The following is a 25,066-nucleotide window of genomic DNA, read 5'->3' as shown; positions in this document are numbered from 1 at the left end:
TCCCCATCTATTTCCCATGAAGTGATGGGACCGGATGCCATGATCTTCGTTTCTGAATATTCAGATTTAGGCCAACTTTTTCGCTCTCCTCTTTCACTTTCATCAAGAAGCTTTTTAGTTCCTCTTCACTTTCTGCCATAAGGATGGTGTCATCTTCATATCTGAGGTTATTGATATTTCTCCCGGCAATCTTGATTCCAGCTTGTGTTTCTTCTAGCCCAGCGTTTCTCATGATGTACTCTGCATATAAGTTAAATGAGCAGGGTGACAATATACAGCCTTGACGTACTCCTTTTCCTATTTGGAACCAGTCTATTGTTCCATGTCCAGTTCTAACTGCTGCTTCCTGACCTGCATACAGATATCTCAGGAGGCAGGTCAGGTGGTCTGGTATTTTCATCTCTCTCAGAATTTTCCACAGTTTACTGTGATCCACACAGTAAAAGGCTTTGGCATAGTCAATAAGGCAGAAATAGATGTTTTTCTGGAACTCTCTTGCTTTTTCCATGATCCAGCGGATGTTGGCAATTTGATCTCTGGTTCCTCTGCCTTTTCTAAAACCAGCTGGAACATCAGGAAGTTCACAGTTCACGTGTTGCTGAAGCCTGGCTTGGAGAATTTTGAGCATTACTTTACTAGCATGTGAGATGAGTGCAATTGTACGGTAGTTTGAGCATTCTTTGGCATTGCCTTTCTTAGGGATTGGAATGAAAACTGAGCTTTTCCAGTCCTGTGGCCACTGCTGAGTTTTCCAAATTTGCTGGCATATTGAGCGCAGCACTTTCACAGCATCATCTTTCAGGATTTGAAATAGCTCAAGTGGAATGCCATCACCTCCACTAGCTTTGTTCATAGTGATGCTTTCTAAGGCCCACTTGACTTCACATTCCAGGATGTCTGGCTCTAGGTGAGTGATCACACCATCGTCATTATCTGGGTCGTGAAGATCTTTTTGTACAGTTCTTCTGTGTATTCTTGCCACCTCTTCTTAATATCTTCTGCTTCTGTTAGGTCCAGACCATTTCTGTCCTTTATCGAGCCCATCTTTGCATGAAATGTTCCCTTGGTATCTCTAATTTTCTTGAAGAGATCTCTAGTCTTTCCCATTCTGTTCTTTTCCTCTATTTCTTTGCACTGATCGCTGAAGAAGGCTTTCTTATCTCTTCTTGCTCTTCTTTGGAACTCTGCATTCAGATGCTTATATCTTTCCTTTTCTCCTTTGCTTTTCACTTCTCTTCTTTTCACAGCTATTTGTAAGGCCTCCCCAGACAACCATTATGATTTTTTGCATTTCTTTTCCATGGGGATGGTCTTGATCCCTGTCTCCTGTACAATGTCACGAACCTCATTCCATAGTTCATCAGGCACTCTATCTATCAGATCTAGGCCCTTAAATCCATTTCTCATTTCCACTGTATAATCATAAGGGATTTGATTTAGGTCATACCTGAATGGTCTAGCGGTTTTCCCTACTTTCTTCAATTTAAGTCTGAATTTGGTAATAAGGAGTTCATGATCTGAGCCACAGTCAGCTCCTGGTCTTGTTTCTGTTGACTGTATAGAGCTTCTCCATCTTTGGCTGCAAAGAATATAATCAATCTGATTTTGGTGTTGACCATCTGATGATGTCCATGTGTAGAGTCTTCTCTTGTGTTGTTGGAAGAGGGTGTTTGCTATGACCAGTGCATTTTCTTGGCAGAACTCTATTAGTCTTTGTCCTGCTTCACTCTGTATTGCAAGGCCAAATTTGCCTGTTACTCCAGGTGTTTCTTGACTTCCTACTTTTGCATTCCAGTCCCCTATAATGAAAAGGACATCTTTTATAGGTGATAGTTCTAAAAGGTCTTGTAGGTCTTCATAGAACTGTTCAATTTCAGCTTCTTCAATGTTACTGGTTGGGGCATAGACTTGGATTACAGTGATATTGAATGGTTTGCCTTGGAGACAAACAGAGATCATTCTGTCATTTTTGAGACTGCATCCAAGTACTGCATTTTGGACTCTTTTGTTGACCATGATGGCTACTCCATTTCTTCTGAGGGATTCCTGCCTACAATAGTAGATATAATGGTCATCTGAGTTAAATTCACCCATTCTAGTCCATTTTAGTTCACTGATTCCTAGAATGTCGACGTTCACTCTTGCTATCTCTTGTTTGACTACTTCCAATTTGCCTTGATTCATGGACCTGACATTCCAGGTTCCTATGCAATATTGCTCTTTACAGCATCGGACCTTGCTTCTGTCACCAGTCACATCCACAGCTGGGTATTGTTTTTGCTTTGGCTCCATCCCTTCATTCTTTCTAGAGTTATTTATTTCTCCACTTATCTCCAGTAGCATATTGGGCACCTACTGATCTGGGGAGTTCCTCTTTTGGTATCCTATCATTTTGCCTTTTCATACTGTTCATGGGGTTCTCAAGGCAAGAATACTGGAGTGGGTTGCCATTTCCTCCTCCAGGGGATCTTCTCAACCCAGGGATTGAACCCACATCTCCTGCACTAGCAGAAAGATTCTTTACCACCTAGCCACTAGGGGAGCCCTTATAAGATCACCTCACATATAAAAAGGGGCTCCCCTAGTGGTTAGGTGGTAAAGAATCTTTCTGCTAGTGCAGGAGATGTGGGTTCAATCCCTGGGTTGAGAAGATCCCCTGGAGGAGGAAATGGCAACCCACTCCAGTATTCTTGCCTGGGAAATCCCATAGACAGAGGAGCCTGGCAGGCTACAGTCCCTGGGGTAGCAAAGAGTCAGACACACATAGAAATTAAACATCAACAACATACATAAGACAAATATTAGTAGACATGAAGACAGAGATTGATAACAGTTCAGTCGCTGAGCCGTTTCCGACTCTTCATGGACAGTGACCCCATGAATCGCAGCACGCCAGGCCTCCCTGTCCATCACCAATGCCCAGAGTTCACTCAGACTCACGTCCATTGAGTCAGTGATGTCATCCAGCCATCTCATCTTCAGTCGTCCCCTTCTGCTCCTGCCCCCAATCCCTCCCAGCATCAGAGTCTTTTCCAATGAGTCAACTCTTCGCTTGAGGTGCCAAAGTACTGGAGCTTCAGCTTTAGCATCATTCCTTCCAAAGAAATCCCAGGGCTGATCTCCTTCAGAATGGACTGGTTGGATCTCCTTGCAGTTCGGACTCTCAAGAGTCTTCAACATCACAGTTCAAAAGCATCACTTCTTCGGTGCTCAGCCTTCTTCACAGTCCAACTCTCACATCCATACATGACTACTGGAAAAACCATAGCCTTGACTAGACGGACCTTAGTCGGCAAAGTAATGTCTCTGCTTTTGAATATACTATCGAGGTTGGTCATAACTTTCCTTCCAAGGAGTAAGCATCTTTTAATTTCATGGCTGCAATCACCATCTGCAGTGATTTTGGAACCCCCAAAATAAAGTCTGACACTGTTTCCACTGTTTCCCCATCTATTTCCCATGAAGTGATGGGACCGGATACTGTGATCTTTGTTTTCTGAATGATGAGCTTTTGGCCAACTTTTTCGCTCTCCTCTTTCACTTTCTTTCTTTTTTTTTTTTTAAGTTTTATTTTTTATTTATTATTTTTTTTAAATTTTAAAATCTTTAATTCTTACATGTGTTCCCAAACATGAACCCCCCTCCTCTTTCACTTTCATCAAGAGGCTTTTTAGCTCCTCTTCACTTTCTGCCATAAGGGTGGTGTCATCTGCATATCTGAGGTTATTGATCTTTCTCCCGGCAATCTTGATTCCAGCTTGTGTTTCTTCTAGCCCAGCGTTTCTCATGATGTACTCTGCATATAAGTTAAATAAGCAGGGTGACAATATACAGCCTTGACATACTCCTTTTCCTATTTGGAACCAGTCTGTTGTTCCATGTCCAGTTCTAACTGCTGATTCCTGACTGCATACAGATTTCTCAAGCGGCAGGTCAGGTGGTCTGGTATTTTCATCTCTCTCTGAATTTTCCACAGTTTATTGTGATCCACACAGTCAAAGGCTTTGGCATAGTCAATAAAGCAGAAATAGATGTTTTTCTGGAACTCTCTTGCTTTTTCCATGATCCATTGGATGTTGGCAATTTGATCTCTGGTTCCTCTGCCTTTTCTAAAACCAGCTTGAACATCAGGAAGTTCACGGTTCATGTATTGCTGAAGCCTGGCTTGGAGAATTTTGAGCATTACTTTACTAGCATGTGAGATGAGTGCAATTGTACGGTAGTTTGAGCATTCTTTGGCATTGCCTTTCTTAGGGATTGGAATGAAAACTGAGCTTTTCCAGTCCTGTAGCCACTGCTGAGTTTTCCAAATTTGCTGGCATATTGAGCGCAGCACTTTCACAGCATCATCTTTCAGGATTTGAAACAGCTCAACTGGAATTCCATCACCTCCACTAGCTTTGTTCATAGCAATGCTTTCCAAGGCCCACTTGACTTCACATTCCAGGATGTCTGGCTCTAGGTGAGTGATCACACCATCATGATTATCTGGGTCATGAAGAACTTTTTTGTACAGTTCTTCCATGTATTCTTGCCACCTCTTCTTAATTTCTGCTTCTGTTAGGTCCAGAGCATTTCTGTCCTTTATCGAGCCCATCTTTGCATGAAATGTTCCCTTGGTATCTCTAATTTTCTTGAAGAGATCTCTAGTCTTTCCCATTCTGTTCTTTTCCTCTATTTCTTTGCATTGATCACTGAAGGAGGCTTTCTTATCTCTTCTTGCTATTCTCTGGAACTCTGCATTCAGCCCAGTGACATTAAAAAGAAAGACAGATAAGACAGTAAAAACAAATAAGTCAATCATAGTCTTAAATGATACAATACATCAGTTGGACTTACTTGATACCCATAGGTCATACCATCTACAAAGCAGAAATTCAGTTTCTTTGAAGTGCACATGGAATATTTTCCAGGATAGATTTACTAGGTCAAGAAATAAACCTCAATAAATATAAGGGGATAAAACTTATATTAAGCATTTTCCTGACTGTTACATCAATGGAAGAAACAAACTGAAAAAGAACAAACATGTAGAGACTAAACATACTTCTGGAAAGAATCGATGTGTCAACAGTGAGATCAAAAAAGAACTGAAATACCTCAGACAAATGAAAATGAAAACACAACTCTATATAATTTACTACACTCTGCCAAATTAGTTTCAAGTGGGAAGTTCATAGCAATATAGACCTTCAAGCAATAAAATAAAAAATACTCAAACAACTTAACCTACCAAATAAAAGAATTAGCAAAAGAAAAAACATAGCACAACATGAACAAAAGAAATGAAGATCAGAGAGAAAATAAGAGATCAAAGAAACCATGTACTATTTTAAAAGTTAAAATTATCCATTTTTAGCCAGATTTACAAAAAAGAGACAGGACCCAGATAAAATGAGAAATGAAAGGATACATAACAGATACCATGAAAATCTGAAAAAAAAAAAAAAAAACCCACAACATATTCTTTGAATACACCAACAAATTGGGCAACTTAGAAAATGAAAAAATTTCTAGAAACTTACACAGACTACAAGTCAAGCATAATTAGACCATTTGACCTGACCACCAGAAGAGTATCTCAATCTGTAATTAAAACAAAACAAAGCAAAACAAAACTCTCAGCAAAGAAAAGTCTAACCCAGTCTAGTTCATAGGGGAATTCTACCAGGCATACAAAGGACTTCTATCTATCCTCCTGAAACTCTTCTAAGGCACTAAAGAGGGAATACTCCCAAATTCATCTCACAAAGCCACCATCATCCTGACACCAAAACCAGACAAAGACACCACAAAATAAGAAAATTACAGGCCAACACCTTTGACAAATATATATGCAAAAATCCTCAACAAAATATTAGCAAACCAAATCCAATAATACAGATGTGTCATGGTCCAGGCATGGGTTGGAAAAGAATTTCCAGACATGAGAGGGAAATAAACTTTATTAGAATGGGAGATGCTGTTAGAATCTGGCATGATGGGAGATGCTAGCTCAAGGGAGAACCGATGTTGAACAGGGCTCCTTAGTACACTTTTATACCCAGGGTACAAAGAATGGGACAGGGGTCTTGCAGTCATTTGCTGATTGGATGAGGCACGTATGTGGGGAATAGTAAGGCTAATACCTTTTCCCTGTAAGGGGTAGGAGGGGAGACAGGTTGTACTGCTCAGGAGGACCTGAAATCTGTTAATAGTTGTAATATGGGGGAGAGAATAATAAGAGTCAGGTTTTTCTGTTCCTGCATTCCAAGACCCTCCTTGGTTTTACCTGCTTGGGTCACCACAATCTTCCCTCTTTATTTTTAGGGCCAACTCTTTGGCCCCTTTTGATACCCTGCTCATGTCTAACTATCTTTCTATTTCCCTTCTCAGGCATTTGGGAACCCAGTATCAAAGCAAAAGGGGTGATGACCACTCTGACTTCTCAGGCTATACAGGGGTGTTGTGGGGCTCTGGGTTCTCTTTGCCTGCTCTCTGTCAGGGTGCATTTACGGAGGGAGATGAGAGTCCATGGAATGATAAGGTGACTTGTTTCAGCATCGTCTGGTGTTGGTCAGAGAATATTCTTGTCATACTACCACTTGGAGATTAGTTGTATTCTAGAAGAAACAAACTTAACAAGGAAGTTAAAAGTACATGATTAAAAGAAGTAGAAAAGCTGCTCAGGGGCTACCAGGAGAACCAGGATCAGACACTGGTTCATGACATTAGTGTTTCTCTAGGTACGAGAAGATGCAAGAATTTGGGCTCCTAAAATCTTTACCCAAAAACATCTGATTCTCTGAAGGCTAGTTCTCCTGGGTTTTTCCCAGAGCACAGTTTTGTTCAGTTCAGTTGCTCAGTCATGTCTGACTCTTTGCGACCCCATGGACTGCAGCACGCCAGGCCTCCCTGTCCCATCACCAACTTCTGGAGTTTACTCAAACTGATGTCCATTGAGTTAGTGATGCCATCCAACCATCGCATCCTCTGTGGTCCCCTTCTCCTCCTGCCTTCAATCTTTCCCAGCATCAGGGTCTTTTCCAATGAGTCAGCCCTTCAAATCAGAGGTGGCCAAAGTATTGGAGTTTCAGCTTCAACATGAGTCCTTCCAATGAACATTCAGAACTGATTTCCTTTAGGATGGACTGGTTGCATCTCCTTGCAGTCCCAGGGACTCTCAAGAGTCTTCTCCAACTCCACAGTTCAAAAGCATCAATTCTTCAGTGCTCAGCTTTCTTTATAGTACAAATTTCACATTCATACATGACTACTGGAAAAACCATAGCCTTGATTAGATGGAACTTCATTGGCAAAGTATTGTCTCTGCTTTTTAATATACTGTCTAGGTCAGTCATAACTTTTCTTCCAAGGAGTAAGGGTCTTTTTATTTCATGGCTGCAGTCACCATCTGCAGTGATTTTGGAGCCACCCAAAAAATAATGTCTGCCATTGTTTCCACTGTTTCTCCATCTATTTGCCGTGAAGTGATGGGACTGGATGCCATGATCTTTGTTTTCTGAATGTTGAACTTTAAGCCAACGTCTTCACTCTCCTCTTTCACTTTCATCAAGAGGCTCTTTAGTTCTTCTTCACTTTCTCCCATAAGGGTGGTGTCATCTACATATCTGAGGTTATTGATATTTCTCCCATCAATCTTAATTCCAGCTTGTGCTTCGTCGAGCTGAGCGTTTCTCATGATGTACTCTGCATATGAGTTAAATAAGCAGGGTGACAATATACAGCCTTGATGTACTCCTTTTCCTATCTGGAACCAGTCTGTTGTTCCATGTTCAGTTCTAACAGTCACTTCCTGACCTGTATACAGATTTCTCAAGAGGCAGGTTGGGTGGTCTGGTATTCCCATCTCTTTCAGAATTTTCCACAGTTTATTGTGATCCACACAGTCAAAGGCTTTGGCGTAGTCAATAAAGCAGAAATAGATGTTTTTTTGGAACTCTCTTGCTTTTTCCATGATCCAGCGGATGTTGGCAATTTGATCTCTGATTCCTCTGCCTTTTCTAAAACCAGCTTGAACATCTGAAATTTCATGGTTCACATATTGTTTGAAGCCTGGCTTGGAGAATTTTGAGCACTACTTTACTAGTGTGTGAGATGAGTGCAATTGTGTGGCAGTTTGAGCATTCTTTGGCAAAGAAGAGCTGACTCATTAGAGAAGACCCTGATGCTGGGAAAGATTGAAGTCAGGAGGAGAAGGGGATGACAGAGGATGAGATGGTTGGATGGCATCACCAACCTAATGGACATGAGTTTGAGCAAGCTCCAGTAGATGGTGAAGAACAGGGAAGCCTGGCTTGCTGCAGTTCATGGGGTCACAAAGAGCTGGACATGACCAGCGACTGAGCAAAAACGAGAACTCTAGTCTGCCTCTTTATGTCTGTGTACATATTATATATGAAGTATCTCTACTTCTGAAAGGTAATATCAATATTAAGAACACTGAAAGAGAAAAGACAGTGTGGCCACAATATTCTTTAGACTCTGGAGAAAATTGGCTAAGACAAAATTTCTTTTGAAATTAGAAAATCACTTATTTTTGCAGACCAGGTAGCCTGTTAAAAACTTGCCTTAAAACACACACACACACACACACACACACACACACACACACACACAAACCCCTTGAAGTTAACTCTTATCATGTCCTTGAAATACACAGCCCTCCTTGCCTTGGATTTAAAGCCAAAAAAAAAAGAAAAAAAAAAGTGGGAGGGGGGGAAGGTAGGGACAGGAGTTGTAAGTTTGGCTTACAGGTGACTGTTTCTGAATGGGAAAAGATACAGAAAGTAAAAAGAAGTTTTGTGGAAAGTGGAATCCAAGAAAAGAATTTCGTCCATAGTACAAGTTATACTAAGTTGTACTGCCTTTGAAATCTTCCATGGTTTTGTTGCAGGAAGGAGACTCGACCCTTTCCAGGGCCCAAATGAGGCTCCTGTCTAACATTCGGAAGTGAATTGTCTCAGGAAACAACCTTCTGACAAAGCAAGAGGCTTTATTGGCAAAGGGTGCGTGGGTGGAGAGCAGCAGGGTAAGGGAACCCAGGAGGACTGCTCTGCCAGGTGGCTTGCAGTCTCAGGTTTTATGGTGATAGGATTAGTTTCCGCCTTGTCTTTGGCCAAACATTCTGACTCAGAGTCCTTCTTGGCTGGGCAGTCATCGCTCAGCCAAGGTAGATGTCAGCGAGGAGGATTCTGGGAGGTGGTACGACATGTGGTGTCACCTTTTGACCATTCCTGAGCTCTTCTGGTTGCTGGTGACTTATTAGTTCCGTGTTCCTTACCAGGACCTCCTGTCGTAAAACGATTCATGCAGACGGTTATATGGTTAGATGGTGCCTGGCGGTTTCCATCATTGTGGGCAGTTTCTGTCATTGTTCTTCCCTTAACAGTTATTTTGGCTAAGTGAATAACTTGTTGAAATCAAACAGTCAGGGACACTTGGCTTTTCCTGGCTCCCCGACGAACCTCATTTTTATTCCATGGAATAAAGCCTTCTCAGGCTGCAAGATTAATGCCTCCACAATGAAGAAAATTTTTTTTTGAATCACTAAATATTAATTTCCAGTTTTGTGAATTAAGGTTTGTGTTTCCCAAAGCTCACTTCCCAGTTAGCTCTTTACTCTTGTGTTATATTGTTAAAAAATTTACTTGAGCTGTCAAGGGACACTCTAAGTTTGTTCCTAAAACTTATCTCACTAATCTATCTTTGGATGAAGATCAGATGCCTCCTGACCTGCAACCAGAGAATTATACATTAAGAAAAAGACATGATTCAAAGGACTATCACCAACCTGGACAGAGTGTAATGGAGAAGGGTTAACTTTAAATTTACACTGAACCTGCTTCTGAGACTTTAACTCTTTTTTGTTATTATCAGTTCAGTTCAGTCGCTCAGTTGTGTCCCACTCTTTGTGATCCCATGGACTGCAGCATGCCAGGTCCCCCTGTCCATAACCAACTCCTGGAGTCCACCCAAACTCATGTCTGTTAAGTTGGTGATGCCATCCAACCATCTCATCCTCCGTTGTCCCCTTCTCCTCCTGCCCTCAATCTTTCCCAGCATCAGGGTCTTTTCCAAAGAGTCAGCTCTTCGCATCAGGTGGCCAAAATATTGGAGCTTCGGCTTCAACATCAGTCCTACCAATGAACACCCAGGACTGATATCCTTTAGGATGGACTGTTTGGATCTCCTTGCTGTCCAAGGGACTCTCAAGAGTCTTCTTTAATACCACAGTTCAAAAGAATCTATTCTTTGGTGCTCAGCTTTCTTTATTGTCCAACTCTCACATCCATACATGACCACTGGAAAAACCATAGCCTTGACTAGATGGACCTTTGTTGGCAAAATAATATCTCTGCTTTTTAATATGCTGTCTAGGTTGGTCATAACTTTTCTTCCAAGGAGTAAGTGTCTTTAAATTTCATGGCTGCAGTCACCATCTGGAGTGATTTTAGTGCCCCCCAAAATAAAATGTTTGCCACTGTTTCTACTGGTTCTCCATCTATTTGCCATGAAGTGATGGGACCGGATGCCATGATCTTTGTTTTCTGAATGTTGAGCGTTAAGCCAGCTTTTTCACTCTCCTCTTTCACTTTCATCAAGAAGCTCTTTGATTCTTCTTCACTTTCTGCCATAAGGGTGGTGTCATCTGCATATCTGAGCTTATTGATATTTCTCCTGGCAATCTTGATTCCAGCTTGTGCTTCATCCAGCCCAGTGTTTCTCATGATGTACTCTACATATGAGTTAAATAAGCAGGGTGACAATATACAGCCTTGATGTACTACTCCCAATTTGCAACCAGTCTGTTGTTCCATATCCAGTTCTAACTGTTGCTTCCTGACCTGCATACAGATTTCTCAAGAGGCAGGTCAGGTGGTCTGGTATTCCCATCTCTTTCAGAATTTTCCACAGTTTCTTGTGATCCACATAGTCAATAAAGCAGAAATAGAGTTTTTCTGGAACTCTCTTGCTTTTTCCATGATCCAACGGATGTTGGCAATTTGATCTCTGGTTCCTCTGCCTTTTCTAAAACCAGCTTGAACATCTGGAAGTTCACAGTTCATGTATTACTGAAGCCTGGCTTGGAGAATTTTGAGCATTACTTTACTAGCGTGTGAGATGAGTGCAATTTTGTGGTAATTTGAGCATTCTTTGGCATTGCCTTTCTTAGGGATTGGAATGAAAACTGACTTTTTCCAGTCAAAAGTACATAATGGCCTGCCTGTGGGAGATAGCCTGAGGTGCCCAACTGTGAAGGCTGTAAAGGAGTGCAACTGCCGGAGGCTTGCCCCATTCTCGGGGACATTTGCAAGGACTGAATAGCTTCACTTTGTTTCCTCACCTCTCCCACCCCAACCCCCTCCCCAGTGCATCTCTGATCCATAAAAGAACCTGGCAACCAGGCCTTGACAAGATGGTTATTTTGAGACACTAGCCTGCCATCATCTTGGTCAGCTGGCTTTGAATAAAGTCTCTTCCTTGCCTCATCCCCTCATCTCTGAGATTCATTGGCTTGCTGTGTGGTGAGCAAGCTTGGACTCAGTAATATTTTGTCTTAGCCAGGCAGGTGCCTTGCTGCTGGTGGCTAGTGGCCCTGATCTGGGAATACTGGGACCGTTTGACCTGAGGGTATTTTCTTAAAGATTCACTGTAGTGGCACTGGCTGCCCCCAGTGCTTGGCAGTTGAAGCAAGGAACTGACAAACTTCCAAGAGTTGATGGACTCGATTTCATTTGTAGGGTTCAGTTCAGTTCACTTCAGTCGCTCAGTCGTGTCTGACTCTGCGACCCCATGAATCGCAGCACGCCAGGCCTCCCTGTCCATCACCATCTCCCGGAGTTCACTCAAACTCACGTCCATCGAGTCCATGATGCCATCCAGCCATCTCATCCTCTGTCGTCCCCTTCTCCTCCTGCCCCCAATCCCTCCCAGCATCAGAGTCTTTTCCAATGAGTCAACTCTTCACATGAGGTGGTCAAAGTACTGGAGTTTCAGTTTCAGCATCATTTCTTCCAAAGAACACCCAGGACTGATCTCCTTCAGAATGGACTGGTTGGATCTCCTTGCAGTCCAAGGGACTCTCAAGAGTCTTCTCCAACACCACAGTTCAAAAACATCAATTCTTCAGCACTCATCTTTCCTTATAGTCCAACTCTCACATCCATACATGACTACTGGAAAAACTATAGCCTTGACTAGACGGACCTTTGTTGGTAAAGTAATGTCTCTGCTTTACAATATGCTATCTAGGTTGGTCATAACTTTTCTTCCAAGGAGTAAGTGTCATTTGTAGGGTACATCTATCCAATCCAATAGCAGATTCAGCTGGTTTGCTTGTTTTGTGTGCCCTTTTGTGTTAGGAGCTCATGGGCTCAGTTTTGGAGGGCAAGTCACTCCAGTGTGCACACTGGGAACATTTTCTGTTATCAATTTATGCTTTTCCTTTGTGGGACCAGTCAATTTGTTGTAGCCATGTGTTCCGGGAAACAAACTCACTCAGAAGGACAATGCAGATAGTGGAGTGCATTTATTACACCGGCGGGCCCAAGGCAGAGTCTTCTCTTAGCCAAGGATCCCAACCAGTTTTTGTGAAAACCTTACATACCCTAAGCATACGTGCCCAAACCCACCTCCCCAAAATTCCCTGAAACTAGTCTGAACAAAGGAAAAAGAAAGCTACAGTCAAAGTTAACCCGTGATTCCTAAGCCTTAAGCCTAGGTAGTTAACAGTGGACAATTATCGATAGGCTTGCGGCCGAACCCCAATAAGCATAATAGAATTTATGATTCTATTCGGTTACACAGATAATTAGGGTATTCTTTTAGGTAACAGAGAGTCCTGGGGCTCTTCCTTCTGGGGGCCTGGTTTTCCAGTTGGTGTGGCGTTTCCATAGATACTGGGCATATAGCTCAAAGTTCACAGTCCAGCCCAAGATGGAGTCCTGCTTTTCAGGTGGAGCCTGTTCTGTTTCCTTACTCAAATCTGTTTGGGGCACCCTGTTGGAGAGGCAAGGTGATACTGGACTCTACCCTGAACCGGCTCATGTGGGAACTGGTTCTCTTGGGGCAAGCCCACCCTAGTTGGAATTAGCTCGTTTGTTTTGCAGGGTGAATTTGTTTACCTGATTTGGGAATTGGCTCACTTGGAACCAGATCATTGGGGAGCTAGTTCTTGTGAGGGTAGGTAGCCTAGTTGGAATTAGTTCATTTGTTTTGTAGGGCAAGTTATTTACCTGATGAGAAAGTCGGTTCATCTGTACACACTGATGCTGTAATGAACCTGTTTGTGCTGTTTTGCTGGACTTTGCCTGCGTCTTTTGTGTTTTGGTGTTATAAAGCTTATAAACATGGGAAATATTTCACCTATCCAGAAGGGAAGATCTGTGAGGTGCATATTAGATTTGTTAAGATCAGAAGAGCAACTGCTTGTAATTAAGCAATCTGGCAGTCAGAAGCGCTGTACAAAGGTGAGGAACACTCTGATAATGAGCTGGCCCACAGGCTCCCTTGAACGTGAGACATCCAATAAATTTCTCTTACAGGAGCCCTGGATAACTTGGGCAGTGGGGAACAAGCTGATTGACTCTGTGATAAATACTTCTTTCCTTTATTATTTAAACGTTCAAAGAACCTTTTCCCCAGAACAGCTTGACATCAGGGTCCCACTGGGACATTTTGTGACCTTGTCCAATCTGGGGAGCTTTGACTTCCATCTGGGGGCCTTGACTCCAATTAGGGCTGTTCTCCCTGTGAAGGGAAACTCATGTTTATAAGGCACTTTGGAGGAAGGTCACTGGTTTGATGGGACTGGAAAGTCATGTTAATGTGACTTTCCGGCTGGCCAGGTTTTGGTTTATTCTGCTTACTTTGGTAACGCACAGACATCTGGTACTCACCGCTTCCTCTAAGGCTTCCTCTCGGGTTTTCTCATCTGTTTCTCCTCAAACCCTCTGTGAACAGGCGAGTGGCTATGGGAACAGCTGAGGAGCTCTGGCCAGGGTTACTCTCTGGTGTGTCCCAAAGGCCCACTGCCCACTGTGCCCCGGTAGCTGCCACCCAAGCGGGGATGTCTTGGTATGCTGCAGTCCATGGGGTCGCAAAGAGTCGACTGAGCTGCTAAACTGAAGTAAGCTGTGGTGGTGAAGTTGTAGTTACAGGAAACGTCCACAAGTCGGCAGCAGTTCTTCACGCCCAGCTTTGGTTACTGCGGCAACCAGAGCCTTAGGGAAAGTCAGCTTCTGGCTGTGAAGCAGAGTGGAGTGTGCCTGGGCTTTGTCTCACTATTTCCTCCCCTAAAGTTTCACGCCTTGTTTGCAGGCACATTTCAACCCGGGCCATAGCATGCAACTGAGGGTGCTCAGGTGCCGAGAAGGGTGCACTGGCACGAGGGAGGCTTGAGCTGGGAACAGGATAGGTGGCTTTCCCTCAAAGGTCCTTGAGGCCAGAGGGTCAGGGCACCATCCTTCGGGTGCGCCAGGCACTCTGGTCCCAGAGAGGACGTACAGGTTTAAGAGGGAGCTCAACTAAGGGCACCTAGCCGGGCATGCTGACACCACCCTGGGGCAGCCGTGGGATGCAAGGCTGCCCAGACTCCAGGAATGGGATAGCAGCCCAAGTCAGAGAGGTTGGAGATAACAGGGTAGGGGCCGCTTTTCTGTTCGTAACATTATGCTGACGTTATGGTGGAGTATAGCGGATCTGCAAAGTTGGCCTCAGTGTATGACCACCCAATTCAGGTGTTATTTATCCATGGGATATCCTTTTCTCGGAATTTTTGCCATAGAAGGTTGAACAGAGTGCTGAGCATCAGGTCCTTGTGAATTATTTATCTCAGATACACTTTTCTGTGTATACAGCCGAGAAAGGAACAAAGGGATTGCTGTAGATTATCTCTCAGAGATACAGGTTTCTGCGTACAGGTAGCGATACAGATTTTCGTATATGTGGGAGGAAGGAAGAAAGGAAGAGGGTAATCCTTGTGGGTGGTCTATCACAGATTCAGCTTTCCATGTGTATGTTAGTCTGCAAACCCTAATTCATTCTAGGTCCTTCACTTTTTTTTTTCTGGAATCCTTTGTTTGACTTTGAATTCTCAGAATCTCTTTTTGGATTGTAAATTTGTTGCCTTCTATGTCATTTTTACTTTGCCTGGAAGGTACCTCACGTAGTACAGTCTTCATCTGCCTGACTGACTGACCTTAGTGTGTGATCCTCCAAGGAGCATCCCTGCGGTTACCAGGGTCCTAACTCCCTAATTTCAGCGCCAGCTTCCTGGGAGTGAGGAACAGTCCTCTGTATAGGGTGCCACGTCTGGCTTGAGCTTTCCGCTCTCGGAGGAGAGTTTGCTGGCTGTGTGTCTTGGCTGCTGGGTGCAGTTCTGCAGTAGTGCTTCTTGGAGTGCACGTGCCTTTCATCAATGGTTTTCTTGGGCGGATATAGGCCCCCGTGTGGGAATGCATATCGTAGGCTTTGTTCCCCTTCAGTTTTTTTCCAGTCATCTGGAGACTGCCCGTTACACTGGCTGCTGCCACAGATAAGGGGGCTTCTTTTGTCTCCAGGGCCCCTCCCCCCTGTACTGTTTGCAGGCTTGTGAGGATGTCCATTGTGACTGGTGGGTTTTGATATCTCACTGTCATTTTGTTGACATCCCTACAGCAATTAGGGATGCTGAAAGTAATGCTCAAAATTCTCCAAGCCAGGCTTCAACAGTACATGGACCGCGAACTTCCAGATGTTCAAGCTGGATTTAGAAAAGGCAGAAGAACCAGAGATCAAATTGCCAACATCTGCTAGATCATTGAAAAAGCAAGAGAGTTCCAGAAAAACATCTACTTTTGCTTTATTGACTATGCCAAAGCCTTTGACTGTGTGGATAACAGCAAATTGTGGAAAATTCTGAAAGAGATGGGAATACCAGACCACCTGACTGCCTCCTGAGAAATCTGTATGCAGGTCAGGAAGCAACAGTTAGAACTGGACACGGAACAACAGACTGGTTGCAAATTAGGAAAGGAGTATGCCAAGGCTGTATATTGTCACCCTGCTTATTTAACTTGTATGCGGAGGACATCATGAGAAATGCCAGGCTGGATGAAGCACAAGCTGGAATCAAGATTGCCAGGAGGAATATCAGTAACCTCAGATATGTAGATGATACCACTCTTATGGTGGAAAGTGAAGAAGAACTAAAGAGCCTCTTGATCAAAGTGAAAAAAGAGAGTGAAAAAGTTGGTTTAAAGCTCAACATTCAGAAAACTAAGATCATGGCATCTGGTCCCATCACTTCATGGCAAATAGATGGGGAAACAGTGGAAACAGTGTCAGACTTTATTTGTTGGGGCTCCAAAATCACTGCAGATGGTGACTGCAGCCATGAAATTAAAAGACGCTTACTCCTTGGAAGGAAAGTTATGGCCAACCTAGAGAGCATATTAAAAAACAGAGACATTACTTTGCCAACAAAGGTCCGTCTACTCAAAGCTATGGTTTTTCCAGTAGTCATGTATGGATGTGAGAGTTGGACTATAAAGAAAGCTGAGCACCGAAGAATTGATGCTTTTGAACTTTGGTCTTGGAGAAGACTCTTCAGAGTCCCCTGGACTGCAAGGACATCCAACTAGTCAATCTTAAAGAAAATCAGTCCTGAATATTCATTGGAAGGACTGATGCTGAAGCTGAAATTTCTGGCCACCTGATGTGAAGAGTCGACTCACTGGAAAAGACCCTGATCCTGGGAAACATTGAGGGCAAGAGGAGAAGGGGACGACAGAGGATGAGATGGTTGGATGGCATCACTGACTCAATGGACATGAGTTGGAGTAAGCCCCAGGAGTTGGTAATGGGCAGGGAAGCCTGGCGTGCTGCAGTCCATGGGGTGGCATAGAGTAGGACACGACTGAGTGACTGAGCTGAGCTGAACTGAGCATCTTGTCCTGTGGCAAAGATCTGAGGAAAATTTACCTTTGGCAATTGGCTTCCTGAAAGTCAGGAATATTTGGAATATTTTTCTGCAATTTCCATCCCAGGACATTACCTGAGGAGTTGTCCTTAAGAAAACCTCAGGCCTTATGAATTAAGAGGTGGCAGTGAGCACGACTGAGCGACTTCACTTTCACTTTTCACTTTCATACATTGGAGAAGGAAGTGGCAACCCACTCCAGTGTTCTTGCCTGGAGAATCCCAGGGACGGCAGAGCCTGGTGGGCTGCCATCTATGGGGTCACACAGAGTTGGACACCTCTGAAGCAACTTAGCAGCAGCAGTGAGCTCAGGTGGTCACATTGTAGTTACAGAGAATGTCCACAAGATGGCAGCACTTTCCCATGCCCGCCTCCTTTCCCTGGTAGCTCAGTTGGCAAAGAATCTGCCTGCAATGCAGGAGACTCCGGTTCAATTCCTGGGTCGGGAAGATCCTCTGGAAAAGGGATAGGCTACCCACTCCAGTATTCTTGGGCTTCCTTTGTGGCTCAGCTGGTAAAGAATCCACCTGCAATGCAGGAGACCTGGGTTTGATCCCTGAGTTGGGAAAATCCCCTGGAGAAGGGAAAGGTTACCAACTCTAGTATTCTGGCCTACAGAATTCCATGGACTGTATATTCCATGGGGTCGCAAAGAGTCAGACATGACTGAATGACTTTAAAATCTAGGGAAAAAAATCTGTTTCCTGCGGCAGCCAGAGCCTTAGGGGAAAGTATGCTTCCTACAGCTGTGAAATAGAGTGGAATGTGCCTGAACAAACACTTAATGGCTTGAGTCTCATTACTTTTCCCCCTTAGTGCATCACAGAAACACTCTGTCCAGACTAATTCCTTCCAGATCCACTGCCTGTTGAGTGTGCTGAGCGGCTAGGAGGCTGCACTCTCAGGTAAGAGGCTTGAGCTGGGAACCCCAGGAGAGGTTGAAGCTAGCTGAATCTTGCCTTCAGATTCCTCCAGGCTTTGATGTCACATGGGACTCTGGTGGCAACCAGAACATAACAGACAGTGGATTTTTAAAAAGGGTCAATGAATGGAGAAAGAAATGGCAACCCGCTCCGGTATTCTTGCCTGGAAAAGTCCATGGACAGAGGAGCCTGGCGGGCTGCAGTCCATGGGGTTACATGACTGAGCATGCGTGCAGAGGGTGGAGGGAGATGGGTGGTATCAATAAACTGGTAGAACTAAACAAACAAACAAACAAAAAAAGTCAGTGAAGGGTACCGGGGCTCTTCATTGCGTCAACCCCACCCCAACCCAGCAGTAGGATCCAAGCCTGCTCAGCTTCCAGGACTGAGTTTCTTTCCTTTTCTTTAACATCGTGCGGTATAGACAAAATACAATGTAGGAATTGCTGTCTGTGTATAGCCACCTAATTGGGGTATTACGCATCTATGGAGTATCCCTACTCTTTTTTTTTTTTTTTTTTTTTTTGCCGTAGATTTTCAATCAGAGTGCTGAGCTTTCTGTGTATATGAGAAAGTTCAGTTCGGTTCAGTCGCTCAGTCGTGTCTGAGACTCTTTGTGACTCCATGGACTGCAGCAGCCAGGCTTCCCTGTCCATCACCAACTCCCAGAGCTTGCTCAGACTCCATCGAGTCCATCGAGTTGCTGATGCCATCCCACCATCTCATCCTCTGTCCTCCCCTTCTCCTCCCACCTTCAGTCTTTCCCAGCATTAGGGTCTTTTCGAATGAGTCAGTTTTTCTCATCAGGTGGGCAAAGTGTCAGAGCCTCAGTAAATGAGGAGGGAAGGAGATAATCATTGCGGATTATCTCCCGGAGATACAGATATCTATGCATTCATGGCAGGCAGGCGGGAAGAAAGGAAGGGAGCAGATATTCCTTTGTTGTTATTGTCAGTCACTCCGTCTGACTCTATGCAACCCCGTCGATTGCAGCATACCAGGTTTCCCTGTCCTTCACTATACCGGAAAAACTGATTTTTTTCAAACAAAAGATTAAAAAAAAAGACTTTATTGTCTTGGAAGAATAGAACAAGTCTCTTTGGCGAACAATAGGCCAACCACCAATAACAAGATGGTGAAGTAGGGCGTGCGCTCATCTTCTCCTGAGAGAACTCCAAACTTGCAACTTGCTGCTGAACAACCATCGAGAGGAGAATGTTGAACCCCACCAGAACAAGATACGCCATGGCCAAAGGCAGAGGAGAAGCCCCAACAAGACTGTAGGAGGGGCAGAACAGCGTTTAGGATCAAGCCCCATACCCGCCTGAGATGCTCATCAGAGGGCTATGTGTTCATGCTCATCAGTAGTTAACATCTTCCGTTCGGGGGGTTTTGGCATCTGTAGAACAACTCAGGGAATGTGCATCAGAAACCGTCACCTCCATACTTCAGAGAGGAGCTACAGCAGTCCCTGGGAAGGCCCCAGAGGCTCCTGCTCGCTTACACTGCGTGTCTGGGCTCAGCAGCTGGGGAAGGTGGGGCTGCCTCCTGGGCGTGGGGAGCAGCAGGATCGCAGTCCTCCAGGGGTCTGTTAGCCCCCAGGGTGAGATGGGGAGGCAGTGGATGGACAGGTGCATCTGGCCTGGGGAGGGGTCCAGGCTGGAAATGTCACTGGAATCCTCACTGGAAGGAAGAGGAAAGGCCAGGAGGGGGCAGGTCGGTCACAGCCAGCCCCAGGCAGATGATGGTGGTCCTGCTGGAAGCAACTAAGAGCCGGAAGGACTGGTGCTCAGGAGCACAGCTTCATTCTCTCGTTCCTTTGTGAAACACGGGGTCAGAGTTTGAGACACTCTCGGGAGACCTCTGAGCACAGTGCCGCTGTGGCGGCATCACAGGGGCTCAGGCCCTGCCCACGTCCCCCCTGGGGATGAAGCCCATCAGGGCACTGGGGTCCGCAGACTTCAGGGAACCCCGCCCTCAGGGCCGGTCTCCCTTCTTCCAACCAGGTGCTGGCCAGAGGCCCGCCTTCTCCCGTTCTGATTCCACTCGCAGAGCCCGAGGAGTAGTCCAGTGTACAGCTGGACCCCCCGTGTTCCTTTCGCTAGACATTTTGGTGGACGTTATGTCTTGGCTATTTGCTTCCCTGAAAACAGGGGTGCGTGCGTCATTTCAAGTTGTGATGCTCTCCAGATAGGGGCCCAGCAGTGGGGCTGCAGGACCCCGCGGCTCCTCTGTCTCCTTTTCTCAGGAACCTCCATGCTGTTTTCCCTGGTGGCTGCATCCTTGTGCATGCCGGCTCAGAGTGCAGGAGGACCCTGTGTCCCTACATCCTCGGCAGCATTCATTCTTCGGAAATCTTTCTGATGATGGCCATCTTGAGCGGTGGGAGGGGGTTCCTCTGCGTAGATTTGATTTGCATTGATTTAATAGTGAGTGTGAAGAAGGAATTCACAGGGCCTGGACTCCATCTTAGGCCTGTTCGTGCTGATCATGCTCGGCCACCTTTCCAATGGACTCTGAACTCTGTGTTTAGTGCCTATGAAAACAACAGGAGGGTAAGACCCCCTCCAGACACGGGGACCTTGAAGATCGTATCTAGGTTACTCATCACCTAAGAGAAATCATACAGTATCACCCCTTCCTCCAGACAGGCCATAAATTTTTCTGTATCTATCGGAGTGTAATCTCGGGTTTATTGATTATTGGCCAGTTGTTTGACTGTTTGAGCACATGAGCACATAGCAGGTGAATCATGGGGTTATTGGGATTGTATTTTCCTTGGTTTATGTAAGTCTCAAGGAATTTGGAGTGGTGGGTTCAGACACATGGGGTATAAAAGATTTTCCCAAATGCTGGTCGGGGTCCTTGGCTAAGAGGAGACTCTGCCTTGGGCCCGCCGGTGTAATGAACTGCACTCCATTATCTGCATTGTCCTTCTGAGGGAGTTTGTTTCCCGGAACGCGTGGCTACAACCTTTGGTGCATTGGCCGGGAAACTCCTCACTTTGAGGAGACAGGTCTCATTTGAGGCCACCCCGAGGCTTTGTGGCTTGAATCTCCTAGAGGGGGGAAGGCGCCTCGCCCTTCTGGAAGAATTCAGCCTTTCAACGCCCAGTTTCTTCACTTTGGCAGGTAGTGAATGGCAGCAAGGGAACTGAGCGCTCAGGTGAGGAGGAACCCACCCGGCAGGGTGGAAGAGGGGGCCTGATCACCTCCCTGGGAGGGACTAGAAGGGGCACGGACCCACAGGGGCCTGGAATAGGCAGGCAGCAGCGATTGCTTGGTACACAGGTCGACGAGTCTGCTACGGTTTAGGAAGGAAATTCGTGAAGGTCATTTAGGAGGTGTGTCCACGCCGTCTCAGGGAAAATTGTTATCAGCCATCGCCAGGGGATTTTTTAGGATAGGAAACTGGTCCTTGTATGCTCATATTCTGCCCTCCCCCAGAAAAGCACTAAATTCCTTGACTCAGGATACCTGGTTTTCTTTAACAATAATTTTGAACTGTGGTGTTGGAGAAGACTCTTGAGAGTCCCTTGGACTGCAAGGAGATCCAACCAGTCCATTCTGAAGGAGATCAACCCTGGGATTTCTTTGGAATTAATGATGCTAAAGCTGAAGCTCCAGTACTTTGGCCACCTCATGTGAAGAGTTGACTCATTGGAAAAGACTCTGATGCTGGGAGGGATTGTGGGCAGGAGGAGAAGGGGACGACCGAGGATGAGATGGATGGATGCCATCACTGACTCCATGGACGTGAGTCTGAGTGAACTCCGGGAGGTGGTGATGGACAGGGAGACCTGGTGTGCTGCGATTCATGGGGTTGCAAAGAGTCGGACATGACTGAGCGACTGAACTGAACTGAACTGAATCTTTTGATATTCAGACTACCTGCCCTGTGTTACAAAGCTCTGTGTAATCCCATGGACAGAGGAGCCTGGCAGGCTACAGTCCACAGGGTCGAAAGAGTCGGACACGACTGAAGTGATTTAGCACGCACACACACTGTCTCCATAGTAGCTGTTCCGAATTGTCATTCCAGCATAGATGGAGGAGGGTTCTCATTTCTCCACACCCTCTCCAGTCTTGGTTCTTTGTAGAGTGTTTGACAATGGCCATTCTGACCAGTGTGAGTTGATACCTCCTTGTAGTTTTGATTTGGATTTCTCTAATATTTAGCAAGGTTGACAGCATATCCTGTGTGTGTTTTTTAAGGGTATGAGTGAAACATCTAGCAATTGACTTTTGAATGTCTGCCCTGTGTTTGGATGAACACTCCTAGAACAGTCCCTGAAGGCAGGAGTTGTTTAACTCACAGCCCCACCGGCCTTCTGAATATTAAGTGCCCATCAGCACAGCTTTCCACTTTGTTGTTATGGAAAGCGGCCACCAGGTGGCAGCATTTCTTCATGCACCTTTCTTTTTTCTTTTTCTTTCTGTGCAATTTCATTTTGATCTTATCCTGGAATACAGTTGATTTCCAATGTTGTGTTTGTATAAGTTACACAGGAACTTAATTCAGTCATGTATAAATGCATACCTTTTCTTTTTCAGGTTCTTTTTTCCATAAATAGAAGATCCTAAAAAGTACTGAGAAGAGAATAAAAATGCAAGAGGTGGTGGTGTTGGAAACCAATGCAAAATCCAAGAAAGGTAATCCTGTAGACGCAGGGCTCCACAAATTTAAAGCGTGGAAACTGGATTCTGGAGTTCTTTACAGGGGGTGCATTTTCCCTAAGAAACTAGCCAGAGAAGCCACCTGCCATGCTTTTGATTTTGGCTTTGATTTTGAAACGGAGAAACAAGCAGCGAAAAGCAAAAAGCAAAGAGGGTATTGGAGGATAAACACTTTAAATTTATGCCAAGTCTTCACCTTATCACATCTTGTTAGGTGTTGTGGGTGTTCTCCGTAAGGAAGAAATTCCAACCACTGTCCCCAGGTCACCTGCCTTTGTTCAGAAGAGAACCCCCAACCTGCGGGGGACCGCCCGTAAAGGGTTAAGTCTTGGGAGCTGCTCAGCAGATATGCAGAGGCTTAGGCACGTTCCTAAGCTCCCTGTCCCGCCACCCTCAAGAATTTTTATAGCCCTTAAAGCCCCAAGATGTCTTGTTTCTGCAACATGTAAGACAGATAATCTTATAGTGCTCTGTACACAATGGTAAGGGTCTGGTGATTGTATCCTGAGGTTAAAAAATAATCCTGTGCATGTCTTAAGTCACGTATTTTATCCTATAAATATTGTAGCCTAATAAAGAAAGGCATCAGCCATTTGTGGTCTGATCCTCTCAACCCCATCTTTTGTCTCTCTCTCTTATTTTTCTTAGCGGGGACGCTCCGTTCTCTCCCTGTGCAGGTGCAACTCTTGCTTGTGCTGGCCGCGGCAGGTGGCGCCCAACGTGGGGCAGATCGACAGTTTTCCTCGCCACTACTCTTATTAAGCTGAAAAGAGTGAGTATATAAGTATACAAGTGATTTAAATTAAGGAGGAGTAGTAAGGTATATAGTTGAGAGTATAAATATGGGACAGACGCATAGTCATCAATTGTTTGCACATATGTTATCTGTAATGTTAAAACACCGGGGAATTACTATTTCCAAACCTAAATTAATCAATTTTCTTTCATTTATTGAAGAAGTCTGCCCTTGGTTCCCCAGAGAAGGCACAGTAAGTTTAGAGACGTGGAAAAAGGTAGGGGAACAAATTCGGACTCATTATACTTTACATGGCCCTGAAAAGGTTCCTGTAGAAACTTTATCTTTTTGGACACTAATTCGTGATTGCTTGGACTTTGATAATGATGAATTAAAACGTTTAGGAAATTTTTTAAAACAGGAAGAAAATCCTCTTCATGTTCCTGATTCGGAGCCCAAGTATGCTGTTCCCGAGGGAATTGAAGGTGACCCTCCATTTTGTAACTTATCGTGTCCTTCGGATAATGATGATTCACTTTCCTCCACAGATGAGGTGGAATTAGACGAAGGGGCTGCTAAATACCATCAAGAAGACTGGGGTTTTTTAGCACAAGAAAAGGGGGCGTTAACATCTAAAGATGAATTGGTTGAATGTTTAAAAAATCTCACTGTTGCTTTACAGAACTCAGAAATTAAGTTTCCTAATAACAATTTAAAATCCGCTTCTGCTCCGCCTCTTCCCCCTGCCTATGCTCCTTCTGTTGTTGCGGGTCTTGATCCCCCTCCGGGGCCTCCTCCTCCTCCGCCATCTGAAATTGTGTCTCCGCTACAAAAGGCATTAAGACAAGCACAACGACTTGGTGAGGTTGTCTCCGATTTTTCTCTTGCTTTTCCTGTCTTTGAACATAACAACCAGCGTTTCTATGAAGCGCTGCCTTTCAAACAATTAAAAGAGTTAAAGATTGCTTGCTCACAATACGGTCCTACCGCTCCATTCACCGTTGCTATGATAGAAAATTTGGGTACTCAAAATCTACCCCCAAATGATTAGAAACAAATAGCTAGAGCTTGTCTTTCGGGGGGAGATTATTTATTGTGGAAATCTGAATATTTTAAACAGTGTGCTCGTATAGCCGATGTTAATCGGCAGCAAGGTATACAAACCTCCAGTGACACCTACAAATATATTGATCATGTTATTATTATTGTTACAGCGGATACAAAACGGAGAGGCTACGGCTTTTTGGGCATACATTCCTGACCCGCCTATGATTCAATCATTAGGATGGGATAAAAAAATAGTACCTGTCTATGTCAACGACACAAGTCTTTTAGGAAGAAAATCAGACACTCATATTTCCCCTCAGCAAGCCAATATCTCCTTTTATGGTCTTACTATGCAATATCCTATATGCTTTTCTTATCAATTACAACATCCTCACTGTATACAGGTGTCAGCTGATATATCCTATCCTCGAGTGACTATTTCTGGCATTGATGAAAAAACCGGAAAAAGATCGCACCGTGACGGAACTGGACCTCTTGACATTCCGTTTTGTGACAAACATCTAAGCATCCGCATAAGAATAGACACTCCTTGGACTTTATGTCGAGCCAGGGTTGCGTTGGTGTACAACATCAACAATGCAAATACCACCTTTTTGTGGGATTGGGCACCTGGGGGAAAACCTGATTTTCCTGAAAATCGAGGACAGCATCCACCCATTCTCTCTGTAAACACTGCTAATGTATATCAAACAGAACTGTG

This window comes from Budorcas taxicolor, chromosome 10 (genome assembly GCF_023091745.1).
Source record: "Budorcas taxicolor isolate Tak-1 chromosome 10, Takin1.1, whole genome shotgun sequence".
NCBI classification, from domain to species: Eukaryota; Metazoa; Chordata; class Mammalia; order Artiodactyla; family Bovidae; genus Budorcas; species Budorcas taxicolor.
This window is presented reverse-complemented; position numbering follows the sequence as displayed.